Source organism: Lemur catta, chromosome 6 (assembly GCF_020740605.2).
Source record: "Lemur catta isolate mLemCat1 chromosome 6, mLemCat1.pri, whole genome shotgun sequence".
Lineage (NCBI taxonomy): Eukaryota > Metazoa > Chordata > Mammalia > Primates > Lemuridae > Lemur > Lemur catta.
This window is the reverse complement of record NC_059133.1, coordinates 21,682,882-21,709,049: the sequence shown is the minus strand read 5'-3', so window position 1 is coordinate 21,709,049 and position 26,168 is coordinate 21,682,882.

Sequence of the window (26,168 nt, the reverse complement as noted above, 5' to 3'; positions counted from 1 at the left end):
CTTCTCTTATAACCACTTGGTATGGTTTTGATATTGGGGTTATACTGGCCTCATAAAGTAAATTGGGAAGTTCTCTCACCTCTATTTTTTGGAAGAGTATGCAAAATTAGTATTATTTCTTCTCTAATACTTGATAGAATTCACCAGTGAAGCCATCTTGGCCTGCAGTTTTCTTCATGGGAAGATTTTAAATGTAAATATAATTTATTTAATAGATATAAGGTTATTCAGATTATCTATTTTTCACTTTAATGAACTTGGTTGTTTTTCTTTTTTAAGGAGTTTGTCCATTTTATAGAAGTTGTCAAATTTATTGGCATGAAGTTCTTCATAATTTTCTTTTATTGTTCTTTAATGGTTATAGAATCTATAGTGACATCTCTTGCTTTAATTCTTGATGTTGGTAATTGGTGTCTTCTCTGGTTTTTTCCTGGATTAGTTCAGCTAAATTTTTATCAATTGTATTGATTTTTTCAAGGAACCAGCTTTTGATTTCGCTTATTTTCTCTATTGTTTGTCTAATTTCTATTTCATTATTTTCTCTCTTATCTTTATTATTTCCTTTATTCTACTTACTTTGGATTGTTTTCTTTTTTTTCTAGTTTCTTATAGTGGAAGCTTAGATAATTTTTTGAGACCTCTTTAATTTTCTCAAATGTAGGTTTTCCATGTTATAAATGTCACACAAACTTTCTTAACTACATCCATTAATTCTGATTTTTTTCATTGCCATTCAGTTAAGAATATTTTCTAATCTCTCTCATTATTTCACTTTTGACCAGTTATTTATAAATGTGTTGTTTAATTTTTAAATATTGAATTATATTCTTGATTTTTCTTTTGTTGATTTCTAATTTATTTTTGTCATAGAATATATTCTATTGTTTCAATCTTTTTACATTTATTAAAGAGCTGTTTTGTAGTACAGAATGTGATCTTCTGTTCATGTTTTTATTTTACAGAATTGATCCCAAGAGTGAGCTAAGTCAAAAAGTATGTTCATTTTTATCCTTAATAGATATTGCCTAATTACTTTTCATAAAAACATAACAATTTATACTGCCATATTCTTTTATTTTTATTATAAGATGTCATCAAACAATTCTATTTTCCCCATATGTTTAGTGAAAAATAGCACTTTATTTTTTAATTTTGCATCTCCCACTTAAAAAGTAAGGTTGAGGGATTCTTCATAAGTATATCGTCCATTTACATTTCTTCTTTTATGACTTGCTTGTTAATATTCTTTGCCCAATGCTTTAAACATAAATTTTCAAGAATTTTCTTCTTTTGAATCTTGAATGTGATACTATTTTTGGTGGAAACGATACATTTTTTACCCATAATTTTTCTTACAAATGGTATGTAAAAAATAATATTATCTACTATTTATAAAGTGTCAATGATGGGTTAAGTACTTTACATACATTTTTCTCTAATCCTTAAAACAACTCCCAAATGACAATATGTATTTATTCAAATAGATGTATTTGACTATATACTGTATTATATTTGATTTGATTATATTTTATTTTATATACATATATTTGACCATATATTTGATTATGTATATATACAGGCAGTCCCTGTGTTATGGATGACCCGACATATGGCGTTTTGTGCTTATGAACAGGCTCCCAATATAAGGTAGTGGTTTGACTCATGGTTTTTCTTGGCATTGAATCCTGGTTCTGACACCAACTGTGTGACTTTAGACACAGTTTACAACCTCTCTGTAAATGATGATGGTAATAATTCTTCCTCATTAAGAAATTAGTTTACATTTGTGAAGCTCATATTAAGCACTATGTAAATATTTGTTAAAATACTTCCCAAATCTATAATAATTGAAATGTGCTGTGGTCTTACAATGGGAAGAAGTGGACCTTCTTAGATAAAGTGAGTATTACCCCTAATTTAATCAGTTTATGCCAGGCCCTGTCCTAAGCACTTTATATGGGTCAACTACCCCTCATAACAATCATAACTAATATAATCAAAGGTGAAATCACTCGGAGGGTGGCTGTCACCCAGGCTGCTGGGTGTGCAGAGACACACCCAGGCTGTGTCTGCAGCCTCACAGAGGCAGGGCACGGAAGTCTACATATCCCTATGCACTTGCCAAGAGCCTGAGCTGCTCAGGTTGGACTGGGACAAAAGTGAACTAGTTTCATGTTCTTGTTCTTTTCTCTTCTGGCAACTCCTTATAGACCCAGTATGCATTCTCCTTTGCTCATCCTCTTACCAAACCTAACTCTCTTTTTAGGTTCTCGCGTAGGGCAAAGCAATGAGCTGATGGTCAAAAGACTTGGCTCGAGTCCTAGCTCTATCTTAAATGCTATGTACTGTTAAATAGGTTACATGATTAGAGTCTCAAATTCATATGTACAATTCAGTCCATTGAGAGTTTTTGAGAATCTTTTTCAGAGACGAGAGAGAGAGAGAGAGAGAGAGAGAGAGAGAGAGAGATTGTCATTCATTAAGACATGGAATGCATGTTGTCTGTAAAAATTTAAAGGAAGACCATGGTTAAAATGCCAACATCCACTCTAGGCTGTTTTGTTGGACTTGGAATGAAAGATCACTTGGAACTATGCACCTCTCCCACACATCCCATCTGCCCCACAGTGTTATTGGAGAACCATATAGGGAAATGTACTTCCCAGGGTCACAGAGGTTCTAAAATTCAAGGTTAGAGTGTTTGACTTGTTTGATTTCCTATAGTTGGATGGTGCAATGATTTTCATTAGGCATAGTCTCCAATGATTTAAAACTCAATAAAAGCCTACAGTTGAAATTTTCTGTATCTTCTGCATATTTGCTGCTACTAAAAAGTAAAAGAAGAGAAAGAGAAGCCATCTACAAGGTGATGTTTGTTTGCTTTCACTTATCATCCACAAGAATCTCAATTTGAAAGTCTTCGGCCAGAGGTCTATCAAATGCTATATAGCAAAATACTCACATTTCTTTTCTGCTTTTTCAGAAATTGCCCATTTTGACACTACTTAGAGCAATATTAGTGTTTTCAGAAAAATGCTACTAGGTGGCATGCATACAATTTGTTCTACCACTTTAAAAATTATTCTAACTCATAGCTTAGGACTGGTTAAATTTATGGCATGAATTTTTTAAAAAGAATAAATAAAAAGGCTCAGCAAAAACACCCTCCAAATTTATTTTCACCCTAAGCATTTTAAGCTTGAGAAATAAAAGGAATGCATTTGTTATTTTGACCTTTTACAGACCTATTTGCCTTGCAGGTTGCATTAGTAATTCTTCAACATCCACTAAAATTGCTAGTAGTTATGTGTGTGAAGAAACCATTTCTCATCCATTTTTTCCCCTGATCCTTTATGAAGGAGACATTCTAATTTTCTGGTTCAAAACATTAGCATCAATTGGTATGACTGTTTTCAGTGTCAACATATAAATATCCACTCAGTATTACAAGAAAAACTACTGCCTTTTGTTGAACAATTCACCAGACATTCTGCTGGATGAGTTTTCTCTATTACTTATAAATTCATAATGACCCTGCAATGCAGATATTATTATCCCCACTTTACAGATAAGAAAATTGAGGATTCGAGTATCTAAGATGCTTAATTGAGATCACACAGTTAGCAAGTCACAGAGCCTGAATTAAAAAAACAGGCTGATGTTCTTTCCAATTCACCATAAATTGCCAAGCTATTTTATAATCAAAGAAAATACAGAGTCATGCAGAAGATACAATAGATATAGAAGTTTCCAATGCAAAATTGATACTGCTTACAAGTTCCTATAGTTAGAGGGAGCTGGCAAAATAGAGTAAAAATAATTTGGGCTTTGGAATCTAGTAGACCTGGATTCAAAACCAGCTCCACCACTTGGCAAGTATGTGGCTTTATAGGAGTTATGTAATATCTATAACACCACCTTATAAAGTTGGGAAAATTAAATTAGATAAATCTTATAGGTACGCCAAGCACATTACCTGCACCTGGTCTGGATTTAATAAGTGGCGTATGTCTTTAGACTATTTTTTCTTAAAAAGAACACACATTTTAAACTGCCTAATAAAGTAAATATTCAAAAGTAGCTGTCTCATGACTTCCTAATGCCACAGTTTTTGTATTTCTTTTGCTTTGTCACTTATCAGTGTGGATATAAACCCCTTTCATACAGAGGACTTGCAGGATTTGTAAGGTGAGCTTCTTCCCCTGATCCATGGGCAAAAAGGCACAATCCTTTTTTTATCAACAGGAAAATAAAGGCAACTTTCCTTCCTCAAATGTGTAAGATTTCTGTTATGTGAAAGCAGATTGAATGTGGATCTGACAAGATTTGCCATAGGGTCTAATAGGAAGTGAAATAGAACTGGAACTCAATATGATTTATCACAGTAATTTTTATAAATACCAAAATGGAAAACTTTAGATGTTGGAATGAAAAGGTAAATTGACTATCTCATTAAAGATCAGTCAGTACTTTTCACAGGTCATTTGACCTGAAAGAAGGGACGTTAAAAGAACTTGAAATACTAATGTCTGTAGCTACTAAATGAAGTCTGGCCAACACCCATAAATATAATGGGGTTCAACAGCAGTTGCTTTGAATTGTGGAGAGAGTTGCTTTTCTAAAAGATCATGGAGAACTATGTTTACTGGGTCCAGGAAGAAGTGACAGTTGACATAACCCAAGGAATTCTTGAACAAGGAGTCCAAGACAGAAAAAGCTTGGCAGAGCTGACGGGGTACACAGGCTGAGACCAAAATGCAGCCTGCAGGGAAGGCCATCCTGAATGTCGTTGGTCTCGCCCAAATGGAAAACCTGTCCTAGGCAGAAATTTCTTTTTTTCCTTTTTTTCCTCACTACAGTTTCTGGCCAAATTGCAATGTTCTGTGGGATGGAGGTTTTAATCTTCTCAGTTCCATATCTTTTGTCATAATTACATTTTGTAATGGCCTCGTTCTCATGTGTATCCCACCGGAGTAGTTTTTTACTCGTGGTTGATTCAATACCACTAGGAAGTGAAATCTACCTGTGTTCTATCTCAGCATTTATTTCTTTATAGATGTTGGTCTATGAAGCTGCATAAATACAGAGGTCCTTGTGCCATCAGCTCTGTCAGAATGGTCATGATATGTAATGATACATAACCCTGCCAATGTCTTACAGGGGACAGAAGACTTCTTATACAAGCAAAGAAGAGGAAGAAAATTTTACTGAGTGTATATGGTATGTGGGGTTCTGTGCTAAATGTGTCATTCACCATTGCCTACAAGATAATCATCATCTGTACTTTTCAGTTGAGAAAACCAAGGTTCAGAGAGGTTCAACAACCTATTCAAAAGACACAGCTCAAAAATGGTAAATTCTGGGCAAAGATCAGTTCTTTTGAGTCTAAGCCCAAACTATAGTACTACAGAAAGATAAAGTTGTAAAGGTAAACTGGAGTGAGAATATGTAGGACTTTGAAGTCCAGCTAAGGAATTCAGACTTCAGAGTTTATTCTACAGCTGAGAGAAAACCATTCAACACTATGAACAAGGAAATTGTGTGCCTTTTTTTCCCTCACTCTGTTCCTCCCCATCTATATTTCTTCCATGAACCTGTCATTTTATTCATTTATACTCTTCCATATTATGAGGAAGATTCTATTAATCCCATTTTATAGAACAGGAAGCAGGCTCATGAAGGCAAAGAAGTTTGCCCAAACCCAGAGCCAGGAAGAGACAGAATTAGAACTCAGATCTCTCTGACCTCTCTCAAATGCAGTACATAGCTCCATGTCTTCGTGGATATAGACATGTATGGTATGGTATAGTAATAAGTATTTGAATATATAAGGTCATATAAATTTTTAGCTTACTGTAAATCCCACTACCAAAAAAGAAGTTTCAAAATTTTATACATTTTAGGGCAAGACTATCCAAAATGCAGCCAAAGCCTATAACCTGAGGAAACAGTAAAAACCAAGCAATACAAATAATTGCTGCAAAAACCAAGCTAAAGGTTATTGAACACCTTCGCAGATATCTTGAAAGGAGTGACTCTGTATTGATGCTGACTAGTCATGATTTTTCTCAATTAATATCATTGTTGCACAGAATATCATAAAAGTTTAGGAACAAAGAAAATAATTCTAGAATCCTCTACAGGGAAAAAAAGTACATTTCAAGGAGAAGTGGATTTTTTCCCCATTTGTTTTTGCTTTATCATGGCACATTAACTTGATGAAAATTTCCCTTGTGGATATGAGGAATTGTTTTGACCCTATGTACTTGTATGTTTATTTTGATGGCTCTAAATTTAGCAAAGCATTATTGTCATCATTGATCCTAGAGAATTATTCACCTGTTAGTGAGTCAATAGCTGCATGGGTTTATGATATCATAAGGGATATTGACTGTCAAGTTTATTTACAGTAATTGATGATTTTTTAATTGTTCTCTGTTCCTGTTCCTGAAATAACTAAGCAGTGATGATCACTTCAGTGGATGAAGAAAAGGCTCAAGTCAGGGGAGAAAGGGCTTGAGGCTGTGTATACTTGAGGAGAAATAGGGCATGCTAAAGAGCCCTTGGAATTGTTCTAACACTGGCAATAGCCTAAGCAGCACTCAGGAGCCAAATGAGCTGTCATCTCCTGTGGGAAATGTCCCTTGCCTTTCCGGCGTGAAATGGTTCCCTCCTTCCTCTATGACTCCATCCTGACTTACCCTTTACTGCTTTTCACAGCAATGACCTTCCTCCCCCTACAGCAGTGTCTGAAACATAGTATGCACTCCAAGATTATGCCAAAGTACCGAATTCATTTAGGGTGCTGTTTCCACTGTTAGACTGTGAGCTCCTTAAGCACAGAACTGTGTATGTTTATTGACTTTGCATCCCCAGAGTTTGGCTTCGTGCCTGGACCTTTACACGTGCTCAGCAGAAATTTACTGAGACCTACTCCGGGTAATGGCAACCCTCTGAAGCCAGTCAGCCTGTGTTCAAATCCTAGCTCTGCTATGGACTAGCCCTGTCACCTTGGGCAAATTACAAACCTCCCAATGTCTCAGTTTCTTCATCTGTAAAATGAGATAATGGAGAACTTACAAAATAGCTGTGAGGATCAAATGAGTTTCTATGTTAAGTGCTTAAAAAAAGAGTGATGTCAACAATATTAGTGATACCAATTACCTCTAACTGCTGTAACAAACAACCCCCAATTTCAGTGGCTCAACAAAATAGAAGGTTATTTCTCTAGTAGAGATGGTCTTTGCTAGGTCACTATGGTCCAGTTAATCACTCAGGGACCTAGCTCTTTCTATCTTGTAAGGCCATGATCCTTAATGTATGGTGTCCAAGATTCCATGGATTGGGAAAAGAGAGCAGAATTATAGCTGTAAGTTTTTCTCAGGGGCTGGGGGAGGACCAACCACCTAGATGCAAGGGAACTGACAAACGTGTTCATTATGTGCACTGCATAACATGAACCTATCTGGTGAGTGCACAACATTCTCTCTGTACTGTAAGGGGTTAAATAGATTTCAGCTCTTATTTACAGAATCAAAACCTCTACAAACATATAAGTAGGTCTATTTAGCTGGGTGGTTTAGTTTCAGTTACTTAAGTACAACTGTTGTAATTTTAAATGCAATCATTTCCTGCACATCACTCAATGTGATCCTGGCACCATTCTGCCATACTTTATGCTACCAGCCCATTTAGGACCTTTAAATGAGGAGTCACAGCTTGCAGAGGCAAGGCAAGTGATGAAAATAAGCAATACTGTGGGGGTGGGTGGGGACTGCAGGACTCTGGGGTGCCGTCCCTGCCCCGCAAAAAGAGCAGCCGCTTGCCCAGATGCCAAGATGGTCGCCAGCAGGAACGGCATCCCAAACTTGCCCAGGTCCTTCCATTTCTCAAGAAAAGCCAGAAATCAGGATTCTTATGTGATATCTCCCAAATTTAAAATGTTAGCAACCCTTTCCAGTGTTTTTAAAACACTGGGTAGGTAAAAGAAAGCAAAGCCTTTTCAAAGAAACGTTAAGGTAACAAGGGGGTGTATTACCTTAAAATAATCTATGAAGGTAATGTGTTGACGACAGTTACAACAGTGATGAAAAGATGCTTGAGAAAACCGTGTGAAAGCAAGACCATGAGATGCATAAGGCAAGCAGTCCAAGGATGGAACCTCGTTTTACCAGTTGGCTCCTTCACTAGACAGGATGTAGCCTCATTCTGCTGCCCACTCCTGAGTGTGCTCCCCTTAATATAGAATATGGCCGCTTGCCCTTATTCTAGGATGGTGGTTAAATGCACCAGCTCTGGAGCAAGCCTACCTAGGTCTGAAGCCTGATGCTATGACTTCACCAGCTGTTATCCTAGTTCTTTCATTTGTAAACTGAAAAAACAAGTATTATTTTTTTAAATTTCAGCTTATTATGGGGGTACAAAAGTTCAGGTTATATATATTGCCCATGCCCCCCCCATCCTCCCGAGTCAGAGCTTCAAGCGTGTCCATTCCCCAGACAGTGCGCATCATGTAGGTATACACCCATCCCCTCCCCCCACCTCCATCCCCCTGAGTCAGAACAATAAAACTAAGCATTTGGTGGTAACAGACCTTGGTTCCTGGGAAAAGCCTGGCATCTCTTACTTTGCTTTGTCCCACACTCACTCTTTGTTTCCTCTTCATTCTACTTCTACCTGACTCTCAACCTCTGTGGCGACATCTCCAATTTTCAACTTTGTTCTCACTTTTTCCATTGACTGTTATTGTTCTTGGTTTGAACTCAATTTCCCCTAGATAAGGCTTACCACTCATCCTGACCTCTCACTCCTCTGACCATTACCTCTAATCACTGGCCTGGCTAAGCTGAAACTCCCAGAAGAAATGAGGCTTAGTGACACTAAGCAATTCATCCAAGGTCACAGTCAATAAGGCAAGGAGCTAGGATCTTAACCTGGTCCTGTAACTCTTGCCAGGGGCCCCAAACTTTCTGCCATACTTCAGTAAATCTTTATTTTGCTGAAGCAGAAATTTGAGTCTCAGGCGATTTTGAAACTATCTTTTAAGAACAAAACCACTTAGCTAGAAAGTCAGACTAACCCAGGAGTTATATCTCAATGGGCATTTACTGCTCTCAGCTCATTATTGAGGTGTACGGAATTCCCATGAAATAATAAAAGCTTTGTTTCTTTATGACAAATGGCCACACCAGGAGAGATCAAATTTTTGTGAAAATTAAAAAAATGCAGTTAGCTATAAGCCACAGAACTACTTAGGAAGTTGGTGAATCTCAAGAGAGTTAAGAGGATATTCATAAAGATCTGGATGTTTCTCTTAACAAAACCAAGGGTTTATATGTAGAGTCACAAAATGATGGCCCACCAGATAAATCTGGCGATTTCAGTGTAAGGAAGAGAATATTGTTAAAAAGCATTTGAATTCTGCTATATGGAACATGGACTCTCCCATATGTGTCAGTTACTAGTTCTCATTATTGGAACTTTGGCTAAGTGGCCTATTATTTAGAATAAATGAGTATAAAGAATTAAGTTTCTATATATAACATTTTAGGTTCCTTGCATGGAGGCCCATTAATATTGCTACCTTATTGCTTAAACAACACATAATAGCCATTTGAAATATTTTAACAAAATGCCTCTTTTTCATGAACCCATAAAGTAATTCAAAAAGGCATGGCCCTGGAAGAGTGTTGTCTGAGGATCAATGAACCACCATGTTGGTGCAGTTTTAGGCTTACCTCATGGAGCACACCCAGCATATGCCAGACACGGTGCTAAGAACTTTTGCACACATTTCATTTATTCTTCACAATGACCCAATGCATTTTAGTAATATTATCTCCATTTTACAGTTTGGGAAACTTTGGTTCAAAGAGGGTTAATGACTTACCCACTATCACATCACTAGGAAATGGAGGGGGATTCCAACTTAAACTCAGTGCTCTTCACCATTTTGTGCTATGACCCACGGGTGTGATGTAGCCCTTGGAAATAATTTTCAAAAAAATAAGTAGCCTAGAAAATTATCCATCCATTAAAAATTATTCCATTGTACTCTCCTGTTCCTTGGCATGACTGTGATGGAGGTGAGCATCAGTTGTTTGAAACATTCAATAACAATTCCTTAGATGGTAGTTCTAATTTTAGCTTTCTGAAGACCTGGTTTCTTCAGGCAATGAATAACTTGCATGGCCAGTTTACTTCTGAGCAAGACCTTAGAGTCAAAACCAAGGACACTTGGAACACTTTATAGGAAAAGTTGGTTTCAGAACTGCATTAAAACTTGCTAAAAATTCAACATTAATGGTACACTATTGATTATGTACTTAATGTCTTTATAGTTTTCAAGTGTCTATTAAATTCTACTTCAACACAATGACCATTTACATTTCCATAGTAATAATGGTAAGATAGTGAATTTTTAATGCTCATTTGAAATCATATTTTTATTCTTGGCAATAACCTTTGCCACTCTTAGGCCATTCCCTCTCCAGGATGTCTAAAAATATTAAAAAGGGGTGGGGAGAGTAGACCCACTATTATATTTCATCCAGAAATCTCACTGCTAGGTATTTATCCAAAGGAAAAGAAGTCATTTTATCAAAAAGACACCTGTACTCAAATGTTTACTGCAGCACAATTCACAATTGCAAAGATGCAGAATCAACTCAAGAGCCCATCAATTCATGAGTGGATTAGCAAAATGTGGTATATGGTGTGGGCCAGTAGCAAAATGGGTAACATATATGACTGTGCAAAATGTGGCTTACGTGTACTATGGAATACTATTCAGCCATGAAGAAGGATGAATTAATGCCTTTTGCAACAATTTGTATGGAACTGGAGACCATTACCCTAAGCAAAGTATTTAAAGAATGGAAAAACAAACACTACATGTACTTGCTATTAAACTGGAACTAACTGATGAGCATACAGGTGCACAGAGAGAAGTAAAACTCAGTGGAAATCAAGCAGGGGAGGAGGGGGGAGAAGGACATGGGCAAAAACCTACCTAATGGGTACAGTGAACACACTATCTGGTTAATGGGCACACTTATGACCCTGACTCAAGCATAATAAAATTAATACATGTAACCAAAAACATTTGTAACCCCATATTTTGAAATAAAAAATAATAATAAAATAAATTTTTAAAAAGGGGGTGGCAAGAGATCCAGGACCCAAGTTTTAATCTCATGTCAGCAGACCATTTCATCCACTGCCCAACTTGGTGCAGTCAACAACAAACTCTTCATCCATTTTCCCTAATTATTGAAGATTTTCTCACCTATCTCATTGTCACTCACTGTGTCCTCAAAACATTCAGTTTTCAACTATTGATCACATCCACACTTACCACCTTGCTCTAAGTCACCTGCTCTAAGGCAACATATAGGAGACTGTGGTCTCCTAACTGGTCTTGTTTTGGACCTTGTTCACCCACAGCTATCATCAACGCAGAGTTCAGTGATTCTTTAAAATATGCAGATGGTGATATATCTCAGTACAAAACCAATCTCTCTCAAAGCAAAGGCTAACATCCTCCTAATCATCTAAATAAGCTCTATGATCTGTTTCCCTGTCAACATCTGACCTCACTCTCTACTCCTGCCACATTGGCCTCCTTGTCATTCCTCAAACCATCCAGGCCTGCCCCCATTTGCTCCTCTGCAGCTCCACTTGTCACCTCTACCCGTAATGCCCTTTCACCTACATGTCTCAGTCCCATACCCTCTCCAAGCTTCAAGTCTTTGCTCAAATATTACCTTCTCACTGAAGACTTCACTAACCGTTGCATTTAAAATTGCACACTCTTCCCCTTCTATAACATTCTCTATCCTCTTTACATGCTTATTTTTTTTAAGTAGCAACTATAACCATCTCCTAGATTTCACATTTTCCTTTTTTTAAAAAAAAAAATTTGTATCCACAACCACTATCACTATCCTGCAACCAAACTGAAAGGCCCATAAATTGCAGGGATTTTATCTGTTTTCTTTACTGCTGTATCCTCAATACTTAGGTCAGTAACTAGCACATAATGCTCGATGAATATTTTTATTTCTATAAATAAATGAATCAGTCTCATTTGTCTTTTTCTCATTTATTCTTTTTTATAGAATCTTGCATACAAATCTCAAGTATGCAGATTGATGAAGTTTTAGACAAATATATGCCAACGTAACCACTATCCAGATAAAAATATAAAACATTTCATCACTCCAGAAAGTTCTCCTATGCTCTTTTGTAGTTAATAAGACCCCAGACGTATTCTGACTTCTAATACCATAGAGTGATTTTACTTGTTCTTGAATTTCATATAAATGACATTGTATAGCATGCATCTCATGTCTTTCATTCAGCATGTTTTTCCTTTATCTAATTGAGATACAATTTATATACCATAAGATTCACCCTTTGAAAATATATAATTCAGCAGTTGGTAGTATGTTCACAAAGATGTGTACAAGTTTTTGTGTGACTTTATATTTTCATTTCTCTTGGGCTTATACCTAAAAAGGAAATTACTGGGGTTTATAGTAATTCTATGTTTACCATTCTGAAGAACTGACAAATTGTTATCCAAAGTGACTGCATCATTTTACATTCCCACCAGCAAAGTGTGAAGGTTCTAATTTCTCCATGTTCTTGCCAACATTCATTACGTCCATTTTTTTTATTATTGTCTTCCTAGTAGGAGTGAAGTGGCATCTCATTGTTTTGATTTGCATTTCCCTAATGACTAATGATATTGAGCATCATTTCATGTGCTCATTGGCCATTTTTATATCTTCTTTAGAGAAATATCTATTTAAATATGTTGCCCATTTTAAAAACTGGGTTATTTGTTTTTTTACTGTTGAGCTATGTAAGAATTCTTTATATATTGTGAATACTAGGCCCTTATCAGCTACATGATTTGCTAGTAAAATTTTCTCCCATTCTATAGATTGTCTTTTCATTTTCTTGGTAGCATCCTTTGAAGCACGTCAGTTTTTAGATTTGATTTGGTCACATTTATTTATTTTTCTTTTGTTGCTTGTACCTTTAGTGTCATATCTAAGAAACTATTGCTTAATCCATGGTCACAAAGATTTACACATGGTTTCTTCTGAGTTTTACAGCTTCAGCACTTACATTTAGGTATTCGATATATATTGAGTTAATTTTTGTGTATGGTATAAGTAGGGGTCCAACTTTATTATTACGAATAAAGCTGCTATAAATATCCTTAGATAAGTCTTTTGTAGACTATGCCTGAATTTCTCTTACTATATATTTAGGAGTGGACTTACTGGGTTATGAGTCAGTGTATGTTTAACTTTAGTAGAAACTGCCAAACAATTTTACAAAGTTGTTGTACAATTTTACACCAGAAATTTTTAGAGTTTCAATTGTTCCATAAACTCACCAACATTTGGTATTGTGAATTTTTGTTTTAATTTTAGCCATTCTGGATAGTCGTGTCTCTCTATGGTTTTAATTGGCATTTCCTTGATGATTAATGATGTTGAGTGTCTTTTTATATGTTTAAAGGGCATTTTGATAACTTCCTTTATCAAGTGATAAAAGTCATTGCCCTTTTTTATTCAGTCTTTTGATGTTTGATTTGTAGGAGTTCTTTATTCTGAATACAAGTTCTTTGTCAGATAAATGCATTGTGAACATTTATCTCAGTTTATAGCAGGCCTTTTTATGTTTTTAATGGTGTGTTTGTTGAGCTGAAGTTTTTAAATTTGGTAAAGCCCAATTTTCCTTTATTGTCAATGCTGTGTGTGTCCTGTTTAAGAAATATTTTCCTACCTTAAGGTCATGAAAATATTCCCTTATGTGTCACTCTAAATGCTTAATACACTTTGCTTTTATATTTAGGTTTATGATTCTTCTTTAAGTAATTTTTGTATGTGGCACTTCATAATATTTATTTATTTTTTCCACAGAAATATCCAGTAATTCCAATACCATTTACTGAAGTGCTCCTCTTTTTCCTATTGAATTGCACTAGCATCTCTGTCAAAAAAATTATTTGGTTGTATAAGGATGATTCTATTTGTAGACTCTTTCCAGTTCTGCTGATCTCTTTGTCTAGCCTTATGACAGTACCACACTGTCTTAATTACTGTAACTTTATAATAAGTCTTGATTCTGGTAGTATAAGTATTCCAACTTTGTTCTTCTAGGCTCTTTGCATTTGCATATAAATTTTAGGATCAGTTTGTCAATTTCTACCAAATAACAAAAACAAAACCTGCTGTGTTTTAATTGGGAATCCATTGAATCTATAGATCAACTTGAGGATAGTTGACATTTTAACAATATTATTATCCATAAATATCTCTTGATTTATTTAATGCATCTTTAATTTCTCTCAGCTACATGGTAGTTTTCAAGTTTTCATTGTAGAAGTTTTGTACCTCTTTTGGTAAAAATATTCTTATGTATTAGATGCTTTTAAAAGCTAATATAAATTGATAATTTTTAGACTTACTTTTAATGTTTTTATTGCTCTAAGATAAAAATGTAATTGATTTTTGTATGTTAATCTTTTATCTAGTAACTTTGCTAAATTCACAGTTCTAGTTTGTTTGAACATTCCTTTGGGTTTTCAGATCATATTTGTTTTTAACTTTAATAATGATTGTAGTCATCCCACTGATTTGATATTACTTCTATGAGTTAATTTTTACTACACATCTTACTTTTAATTTGCTGGGAAGGAATTGGAGTAATGTGAAAAAGTAATCTAGATGAAAAGCCATACAGGACCCAGAGATATCAAATAGACAAAAATTATTCTAGTTTAGATTGTTTTTTCTCATCTTATCTTTCTCATATTTTGTTGTGAATCTACTTCAAGGTATGGTAGCCTATGGAATTTTCCAGAAAATAGTAAGATTTCCCAATAGCATCTCTGTAAATTATTCCAAAATTATCTTTTACCTATCTTTTCCCTCGATTGTCTATTACACTTGAATTCTGAGGACTAACAAATTAAACCATATCTTCAAACTTTTCTATTCTTATCAAAATAGGGAATAACCTTGATGGCAATAGAGGCATAATAAAAGGCTATAGCTATAAAATTATTTTCAAGTCTTATTGAATGATGACACAAAGAAGTGAAGAGTGCAGGCTTCAGCAAGAGTTTAGGTTGAAATCCCCTCTCTTCCACTTGCTAGATGGGTAACCTTGAATAAATTACTTTTGTCAATCTCATTTTCTGCAGCTTTATTATGGAGATATTAGCTGTCTTTTCTTGGGGATGCTGTGAGTTCTCAGTAAGATGGCACATAGGAAGCACCTGGCCCAGTATCCTGTGTGCCATAGACATTCAACTGGCACTAGTTCCTCCAGCCCTACTGTTTTGAGATATATCACACTTAAACTTTTTCTAAGAAAACTTAGAATGTGAGTCACTGGAAATTAATCTGAGATCTTATTAAGTGTAGGATTTTTTTCTATACTTAAACTGCAACCATACCTCAAAATATTATTTTATTTCAGAAGAATTTAAAATTTGAATAATTTGTTATCACCTCACCTAACACTGGTGATGGCAGAGCCTATAAATTCACACCATTCCACTCCCATTAGATTCTGATGCTTTATTCCATCCCTAAACATCCCTTTCCCATTCATTATAGCAGCTTTCAAATCTTCTGTAGTCTTTCCAAGTCCTCAAGGACATCTTAGTTCCTTAACTATCAGCAGAAGAGCTAAAAAATTAAAAGCTATCAGCCATGATACTTCCTGGACTCCTCCTCGACCTCTTTATCTCTCTGGCTCTTCACTTCTTCTTGCTTATTTGCCTTCTCATTTCAAGGATATTTCCCCCATTTTCTTTAAGGAAAATTGTTCCAGGTATATCCTTTGCCTCAGACTCTTCAATCTCCCTACAACTTTACTCAATTCTTTATTTCCTCTGTGTTTCACACCCTTGATTTCTTAATCCAAACAGGCTCCTCCCCCTGGTTTGCGAGCAGGCTGAGAGTCCAGCCCTTGCCTCTCTTCTCATTCTCAGCTAGCCCTTTGGAATTCTCTTGTACTGTATTCACTCTCCTTTGCTAACAACTCTCGAATTCTCAGCTCTGGCTCTGGGTGCAAGATCAATGTTTCCTACTGCTGCCTGCTTGACATTTTTTCTTGGATATTCCACCCATAATTCCAAAATGGAATGTTACCTCTTCTACATACCCACCCGCATTTGGACTTGACCCTGAAGAATGCTAGACCCTCTGTGCTGAGCCAGTAGGAAAAGTGAGGAATTGGAACTGACAGGTCTAGAGCTACAGGAACAAACTCAAATTATCAAGCCTATTCAGATGTGTAAGGTAAATCAGCACTGGAATGACATATACAAGAGGAACTAAGACAGTGAAAGCAGAGGGCAGGAGGCTAGAACAACGTGGAAGTTAGGCAAGTGGGAATGCATTGCTTCTGAGGCATCCTCCGGGTTGGGAATAGGATTTCAATCCATAGTTAGGAATACAGAAGCAGAAATTCCAGGAATACAGAGCTGGCAAATTCTTGTTAGAGTCTCAGGGCCCAGCTCAGTGAGAGGGTGGAACCAAAGGTAGTTTTCCTTGCCTCCATGATGGCATTTAGTACATGTTGATAGAATTTAGTACAAGGCCAGGGTTGAGTCATAATAGGACAAATACAGAAGATACGAGATGAAAGTGCCTTGCATGCCAGCTTTATGAAGCCCAGACTAATTGAGCCAAATTTATTCTCTCAACAGATCTTTATTGGGCACTTACTATGTGCAGAGCAATGCTAAGCTGGGAACTGGGAATACGACAGTGAATAAAAAGAAACTCATACCACACTTTCCTTTTTCTCATAGGCAGTCTGGGGAAAGCTATAAAACAGTAAAGAGCCAACTGCAATATGGGGGTGGAGTAAGGTGCCAGGATAGGAAAGTGCCGTGGGCTGAGGGAATAGTAGCCCAGGGTTATTAAAGTAGGAATTGGTGGTGAAGAGTTGTTACCTGGTAGTACAGCATCTTCAAGCCCTTTTTGAATCCATGGGAAATTGCCAGCTTTATACATCCCACCACCTCCCCAAGGTAAAACCCAGAAAACTTGCATCCCCAGCTTCTTTTGCAGCTAGGGCACACATGCACTCCCTAAACTATACCAATAAGACTCAGCTATAAAAGGCTTTGATTGAGAAATACGAGAGTTGAATATGAAGATCCCACATGGAACAATTTGGCCTTCAAGGCACCCAGCTTCTGTGGCTGCACTGGTTGGAACGTTGGGTTCCTGGCTCAGACTTTGCATCGGTGCTGGTGGCAGAAGCAGTTCCAGCCAAGTCAGGTTCCTGGCTGTGGTCCACATCTAGCACCCAAGACTAGGGTGACAACAGTGGTGGCAGTTTTGTCATTGGGTAAATCCTGTAGTATGCCTTGGGGCACTGTCCCTGGAAGTGAGCCTTGAGCTTGATTAGCCAGCATGCTCCACAATTTTCTGAGCAATGTAATATCCGTTTCTGCTTACTATGCCAGATATGTTTTCTACCACTTGCAACTAAGAAAACCCCAACAAGCAGAAAAGGCTTCCCACAGGACGTGATATATAAACTGAGATGTGAAAGAGGAGTGGGGGTTAGCTGAGAAAGGGGAAAGGGAAAGTGTTTGGAGCAGAAGGAAAAATAGGGTCCAGTGGAGACAGAGGCGAACCTTTAAGAATGTTATGCTAGTTTGCAGTCCCGCCAATAGTGTGTGAGTATTCCCATCTCTCTGCATCCATGCCAACATTTATTGTTTTGGGGACCTTTTGATAAAAGCCATTCTCACCATCTGGAGGATGGACGTGCTTAAAGCTCTGACTCAGGTAAGGCAAATGTCTATGTAACCTAGACATTTACTCCCATAATATGCTGAAATTTTTAAAAAAAGATAAAAATAATAAATAAAAACAGGAAAAAAAGAATGTTATGTAGCATGGGAGATGGCAAGTGGTGAGAAATGAGGTAGAACAGGTAAGCAAGGGCCTGGCCATAATAGGACCTTACAGACCAGGTTAAGAAGCCCTTTAGCAAGGCTGACTCAGCAAATGAGCAGGACAGAGGTTGTGGTTGAAGATCTCAGTGACAAGAACTAAGAGGCTGGGACAGGTTCAAGCCAACTTCATTATTCTCCCAGTCCTGTTTGCTGCCTCCAGGAATGATGTTTTCTCAAAACTCTTTAGCCAAGGCTGAGTCTCATTACCTTCATTTCCAAATTTGTCATTGGAAAAGAGAACATCTAGAGCAACGTGTCAATCATGAAATACTTTTCAACGTGGACCATAAAACTACCTCTGAGAGGTTCATCCAACAGAGGTATCCAGCAGATAGGCTTTCACCCCAGCACAAAAGTATAAGAAAAACTTTTAATCATGTCATTTGCTCAATTTCTCTGTCTCCATGCTTCAGCTGGGTAACCCAGCTCGTATTCCATATACCACATCCGAAGACCCACTGTTCATTCCAGACATAGTGAGTGCCAACCACCTGAGTGTCAATTTGTGAAGCTGATAGGAAAGATGCTTATACATTCAGCAACACTGGCCTCAGTGGACCAATGACCAGTTGGTACTTGAAGACTATAGAGCAGCTCCCAGGATATTAATCTATATTATTACAAAACGGTTCTAAAATCAAATAAAATTAAATACTTAAAGCAGAGCTTATGTGTTGAGAGACTTCTCTGAATGTTTAATATGTACTGAAACATTCAAGATAGAGGGAGAGTATGTAGCATGTTCTAAATGTGTTTAATGACTATCTTGCAGAGCTAATGTCAGGATAGGTGACCAACAGAACCCATCTTAGGTCATTCTTTCTCCTTTTCATGACCCACGAATGATGTAAAGCTGAGTGTCAGGTCTGTACTTTAAAGAGAAAGAAACTAACTTAACGGAAATATAACTCAGAACATGTCATTTGTCCAATGACTTCCCATCTCACTGAGATGTTATTTTCCTTTTTATGAAAAAGACACAGTTCTACATATCTAATATTTTCCTTTTTCACTGGGGCTTTTTACTTCCTTTGTTTTTATTACTGGCTTCTTCCCTATGGTGGTCTTCCTCTGTCTTATGGAGAAAGCTTCTTCATTAAGTTCACCTGAGAAGTCTGTACTTCCCAGGATCCAATCAAATTTTCACATTCTAACTGTAGGCCCGACACATTTTCCAATTAATATACACACACTTGAATATAAACAAAGCCAACACCTAGAGGAGGGTAGCAAAGTTTCCTAATGAGATAATCTGTTTTAAAAGGCAGATGATATGAATCAAAAATTTAAAAAACTCAGGAACCAAGATCAATTATAAATCAGCAAGGGGTAGGCAGCGAAGAGAAAAATCCCAGACTCTCAGAATTCCATAAATCTGCAGCTTGAATAGAGAATCTATTTCCTGACTTTCACTGTCTCAGAGTAAGCAAATGAATCGGATCTACCTTGTCACCTGAGACTGACAGACACCAAACAAACAGGGGGAATTGCACAGCCTGCCATCTTTGCCTATACCAGGCAGCTCTCAAACTTTAACTGGCATCACAGTCACCCAAAGCCTTGATAAAACTCAGATTGCTGGGTCCTGCCCCAAGGGTTTCAGATGCAGTAACTCAGGCATTTCTACCACGGTTCCAGGCAATGCTGACAGTGTTGTTCCGGGAACCACGCTTTGAGAATCAGGCCTAGACAATAACAAACTAGAGCCCGGGGCCAATCTCATAGTAATGAGGTGTCCCTCCCTTCCTTCTTCCCTCCCTCCCTTCCTTCCTTCCTTCTCTCTTCCTCTCTCTCTCAGCCTCCTCCTCCCCGCTCCTCCTCCTCCTTTTGAAAATATGAACGGCCTTAGAGCAAAATACTAGAAACCAGACATTTATTTTGTCAGAGACACACTAGTTGGAATACCAGGTATTACACTTTCTGCGGTCCTGAAACAATTTACTTACCCTGTCTAAACCTCAACCTTCACATCTGCAAAACCGGGTAAGAACATGAACTGTTGTGAGGATTAAGCAGGACAACACCTATGAAGCTCTCAGCAGAGACCTTGGCACATAGTAAAGCACTCAATACATGGGACCACAGTGAATATTGTTTTGTCAATTTTCAAAAAACCCTGGTGCTGTCCTGCCACTAAACTCCAAGTTCTGAGCAAAGAGAGTCTGGGTGTTTTGAATAGCATTTATCAAAAAAAAAAATCAATGGGCAAATTTTCAGCCTTCCAGGACGCAAACCAAGAATTATTATAAAACTCATCCCAAAAAATCACTGAAATTGGTTTTTGTAAGACTCTTTTTTGATAAGGAAATATTTTCTCCAATTGCTTTTGCCTTTAGATGGTTCCCATCAGCAGCAGGCATTAGAGTTTGGGGTCCCCAAGCAAAAAGTTCCAGAAGGGCTTCCTTACTCCTTACCAGTTGAGCATCCCTATTCTGAAAATCCAAAATCCAAAATGCTCCATTGAACATTTCCTTTCATTGTCATGTCTGCACTCAAAAAGTTTCAGATTTTGGAACCTTCCAGATTTCAAATTTTCAGATTAAGGGTACTCTACCTGTACTAGTTGCAAAATACTTAGTCAAATAAGTAGGTCCTTAACTGAGAAGAGTACTATATATTGGGGCATCCTAAAATCTCAGTGTAAATATATTAATTCCTCAGGGTCCCTTTCTCTGATCTGGCCCTCCCTCTCCCATCAGACTATGTGTATGCATGGCCATGTGCATACTTCTTAACATTTTGCATAATTGTAATCATTTAATGAATTATTTGTAAAAATTTGTTTAATGTCTGTTTTCTCTCATCTAATCTGCTTTCCATGACAGGTCCATGTCTACTAAGTTTTCCACTGTACATGATAGAACAGAACCTGGAGCATAGATAATACATAGTAAATATTTTATCAGCATCAGACCAAATGTCCAAATTCCCAGGAAGCTTGACTAACAGAGTGAAAAAAGCAATTTATTGTGCTTGTGCATATACCAACCAGCATATTTCAAGAATACATGCATTTGACAAGAAAAAAATAAGATATGACTCCTCCAATATGTTTTTGATTGATTGGATATTCAAATTTCCCACCAAATTCAGGACTTCATTAATTCAGTTTAAGAGCTAAAATCAAGAACCCCTAATATGGGAATTTTTACTTAGTAAGAAGGAATAGGCTTTTGGATTTTATATGTGTTGGAAAGTCAAATGGAAGGCATCCACAAAGTATTTGGCAAAATTCATTCAACTCAGTTATATTTTTTTCTCTGGAAAACACTGACCTTTTTCCTTATTACTTTGTTTACGCCCTCCAATATGGATATAAATGTAAATGAATTTCTGGGCCTTTGCTTTTCTTTTCTCGTTTTAAATTACCTCTCCACTTCACCACAAATTGTATATTCGGAGTTCCATTTGTGGCCAAAATGCAATTGTTTAATTGTGCAATATGCAATTTGTAATACAATTACGCTGGTCAGATTATTTCCTGGGCTGCTCAATTACTGTGATTACATTTGTTAAGTTTACAAGCCACATGCTATTATTCTCCTTCCCCTCTGGCTGGTAAATAGTTTTATTTTGCTTTTAGTTCTAGGGTTCAGGGCTTCCAGTGGCTGTCATGAGGGGGAGTGAAATGTGATGTCTTGTTTCTACCGTTGCAGCCCCACTTGTGTTAATGAAGATGAGAGCCGAAGCTGAGAAATCACAAACAACTTTTACTGTTATGCTTCCACTCAACACTTAGAAAGAGAGATTGATGACAGCACATTTCAAATTCATTTTCCAGAACATTCCATCTCAGATGGAAAAAACGGCCAACATTTATTGGGTGCTTTCTCTGTGCCAGACACTAGATGAAGCAAGCACTTTACAGACATTTAAATGTTTATCTTCGGAACAAACCTGTGAGGTCAACACCCTCATTATCGTGGTGTCTCAGCCTAGATTCCCTAAAAAGCAGAGCCTGTGAGGAGGGCTTGTGTGCAGGTAGTTTATTTTGGGAAGTGATCTCAGGGGAAAGGAGTGTGCTGGAAAGAGTGACGTGGGGGAGGGTGGAAAGCCACCCCAAGGGTGTACTGTCTGTGGGCAACCGGATTCCAACTGGTGACAGCAGCTGGGAGGAGCTATGTGGAAAGTGCCTGGGAATTATCTGTCTGAGGCTCTGAGGACGGAATATTTTTCCCTTGGGTCCCTCCCCTCTTGGTCAAGAGCTGTCCCACAGCGTGTTAACACCATGACGCTTCTGGGGCTGCTGTGGGTGTACCACAGGGCTATGGCAGAGAAGCCTGGGGGCAGAAAGTAGGGCAAGCAAGGGCAGAGGAGCGGAAGTGCCATTAATTACACCCAGAGTAAGAATGTGTACTGAGATGACATGAAGGGGGCACAAGAGGTGTCCCTACAAGTACTGTTTTTCTACTTATTTCTCTTCTTCCAACATTTATATTCAATTCACCAACAGTTTTTACACTTTACTGAGATATAATTGATATATTAATACAAAAATGCACATACTTAACATATACAACTTGATGAGTTGGGACATATGCATACACCCATGACAACATCACCACAATCAAGGTAATAAACAAATCTATCACCTCCGAAAGTCTCTCTATGTCCCTTAGCTTGTGTGTGTGTGTGTGTGTGTGTGTGTGTGACCGTGCACGCACATGTGTGTGGTAGGAATACTAAACATGGTAAGTGTTAACAAATTGTTAAGTGCATGACATCATATTGTTAACTACAGGCACTATGTTGTAAGCAGATCTCTAGAACTTATTCATCTCCTATAACTATAACTTTAAACTCGTTGAACAACTCCTCATTTTCCCCTACCCCCATTCCCTGGAAACTACCATTCTATTTTTTGCATTTCTACGCTGGCGATTTAGATGCCTCATGTAAGCGGAATCATGTGGTTATTTGTCCTTCTGTGACTATTTTATTTCACTTAGCATAATGATAATGTCCTCAAGGATTATCCATGTTGTCACAAATGATAGGATTTCCTTCTTTTTTAAAGCTAATTAATATTCCATTGTGTGTGTGTATCACATTTTCTTTATTTATTTGTCTGTTAATGGACATTTAGGCTGTTTCCATATCTTGGCTATTGTGAATAATGCTACAATGAACATGGGAGTGTAGATAATCTCTGAGATCTTGATTTTAATTATTTTGGTTATATATCCAGGAGTAGGATTGCTGCATCATATGATGACTCTATTTTTAAAATTTTGAGGAGCATCTATGCTGTTGTTTTCCATAATGGCCACACAATTTTACATTTCCACCAATGATATACAATACTTTCAATTTCTCCACATCCTTGCTAACACTTGTTATCTTTTTTCTTTTTGATAATAGGAATTCTCACAGGTGTGAGGTAATATCTCATTTGTGGTTTTGATTTGCATTTCCCTGATGCAGCTTTCATATACTTTTTGAGCACCTTTTCATATACTTGTTGGCCATTTGTATGTCTTCTTTGTAGAAATGTCTGCTCAGGTCCTTTGCCCATTATTTAATTGGGTTATTTGTTTGCTTGCTATTGAATTATTTTTTTCCTTATACATTTTGTATATTAACTCCTTATCAGATACAAAAAATATTTTTGCAAACCATATATATGACATATATGGATTATAATGGTTTTTTTTCACTCTGTTGATTTTTTTGCTGTGCAGAAGCCTTTTGGTTTGACATCATCCTACTTGTCCATTCTTTGCTTTTGTTGCCATTGCTTTTGATGTCATATCCATGAAAGCACTGCATAAGATAGATGTCAGGAAGATTTTCCTCCTAATGATTTCTATGAGTTTTACAGTCTATGGTCTTACATTTAAGTCTTCAATCCATTTTGAGTTGATTTTTGCATATGGTGTAAGATAAGGTTCCAACTTCATCCTTTTGCATGTAGACATTCAGTTTTCCTAACACCATCTGTTTAGGAAACTATTTTTTCCTCATTGTGTATTCTTGGCAGCCTTATCAAATGTCAGTTGACCATATATGCATAGTTTATTTCTGGACTGTCTATTCTTTTCCATTGGTCTACATGTCTGTCTTTATGTCAGTACCACACTGTTTTAATTACTGTAGCTTGGTATCATATTTTGAAATCAAGAAGTTGATACCTATAGGCTTGTTCTTCTTTCTCAATATTGCTTTGGCTATTCTGGGTCTTTTGTTGTTTCATATGACTTTTAGGAAATTTTCTTTATTTCTGTAAATAATGCCATTGGGATTGTGATGGGAATAGCATTGAATCTGTGGGTCATTTGAGTAGTATGAACATTTTTTAAAATATTAAATTTTCCAATTTGTGAACATGAATGTCCTTCCATTTATTTGTGTCATCTTTCAGTTTCTTCATTAATGTTTTCTTGTTTTCAATATACAATCTTTCACATTCTTGATTATGTTTATCCCGAAGTATTTTATTCTTTTTAATGATGTTCTAAATGGGATTATTTTATGAATTTCCTTTTCAGATAGTTCACTGTCACTATATCAAGACACATATGTATATTTTTATCTATAAGATCATGTCATTTGCAAACACAGATAATTTTATTTCTTCCTTTCCAATTCAAATGCCTTCTATTTCTTTTTATTGTCTAATTGCTTTGGCTTGGACCTCCAATATTATGTTGAGTCAAAGTGGCAAGAGAGGGCATTATTTTGTTACTCCTGCTCTTAGAGGAAAAGCTTTCAGTTTTTCACTGTTGAGTATGATGTTAGCATTGGATTGTCATAATATGGCCTTTATTATATTGAGGCACATTTCTTCCATACTTTATTTGTTGAATGTTTTTAGCATGAAAGGACACTGAACTTTGACAAATGCTTTTTCTTTATTACATGATTGCTATTCTTCATTCTGTTAATGTGGTGTATCACATTCATAGATTTGCATATGTTGAACTATGCTTGCATCCTTGGGATAAATCCCACTTGATCATGGTGTATGATCCATTTAATGTGCTTTGAATTTGATTTGCTAGTAATTTGTTGAGGAGTTTTGCATCTATATTCATCAGAGAAATTAGCCTATAATTTTCTTTTCTTATACTGTCTTTATCTGGCTTTGATGTCACACTATTTTTCAAATAAGAAAACTGAGGCTCGGAGAGGTTGCCCAAAGATATAAACATCATATCTGGTAGAGCTCACGATTCCAGCCGTATTCCTTTCCTAGAGCTTCTGTGACAAATCACCTCAAACTGGGAGACTTAACAGAAATTTATTCTCTCATGGTTTTGGAGGATGAATATCTGAAATCAAAATGCCAGCATGGCTATACTCCCTCTGAAGGCTCTAGGGAAGAATTCTCTCCTAGCCTCTGGTGGTTGCTGACAATCCTTGGCATTCCTTGTCTTATGGCAGCACCACTCCAATCTCTGCCTCCATGTACACAAGACCATATTCCCTTTATGTCTGTGTGCCTGTATTCAAATTTCCCTTTTCTTATAAAGACACCAGCCGTATTGGACTTAGGAAGCATTCTAATCCAGTGTGACCTGATCTTACATCTGCAAAGCTCCTATTTCCAAATGAGATTATATTAAGTATTCACAGGTTCCCAGTAGATATAACTTAACGGAGGGCACTAGTCAAACCAATACAAAGTCCCAGTTTCTCTTCTTTGAAAATACATTAAAAATGTGTTTTAATATTTTAATACATATCTTTCTTTCCCTAATTGAACATCAGAAATATTTGGATACTCATACCTTAGAGGAGTCAGATTTTTATTGTTCTCTTTTAAAGAAATTTTTGTGTTCTATCTTTCTCCAGCTTTCTCAAGTTGTCTCTCCAGGAAGACAAGTCAGCCAGCTGATCAGGAACCACTGTAACACACCATATTTTAGTACTACTCCAGTCCCAGCCAGAGCTTACCTTGAACCCACAGCTATTGCAAGGGCAATTGAAGCTACTACCTAGAACAGACAGGCAGGCATTGGAGAAGTGCCCAGACCTTTACACTGGTTTCATCAATCTGAGGAAATTCCTTTTTGTCAGGTTCTGGTAAGTTTGGCTGCTTTAAGAAATTGACAGGAGTTCTATTTAGCATCATTAGGCATGTCAGATTTGATCATGTTTATTTTGACCAAGTTTCTGTCCTGGTTGTTAAAGGTATTTTATGCAGCTATGATTAGACATT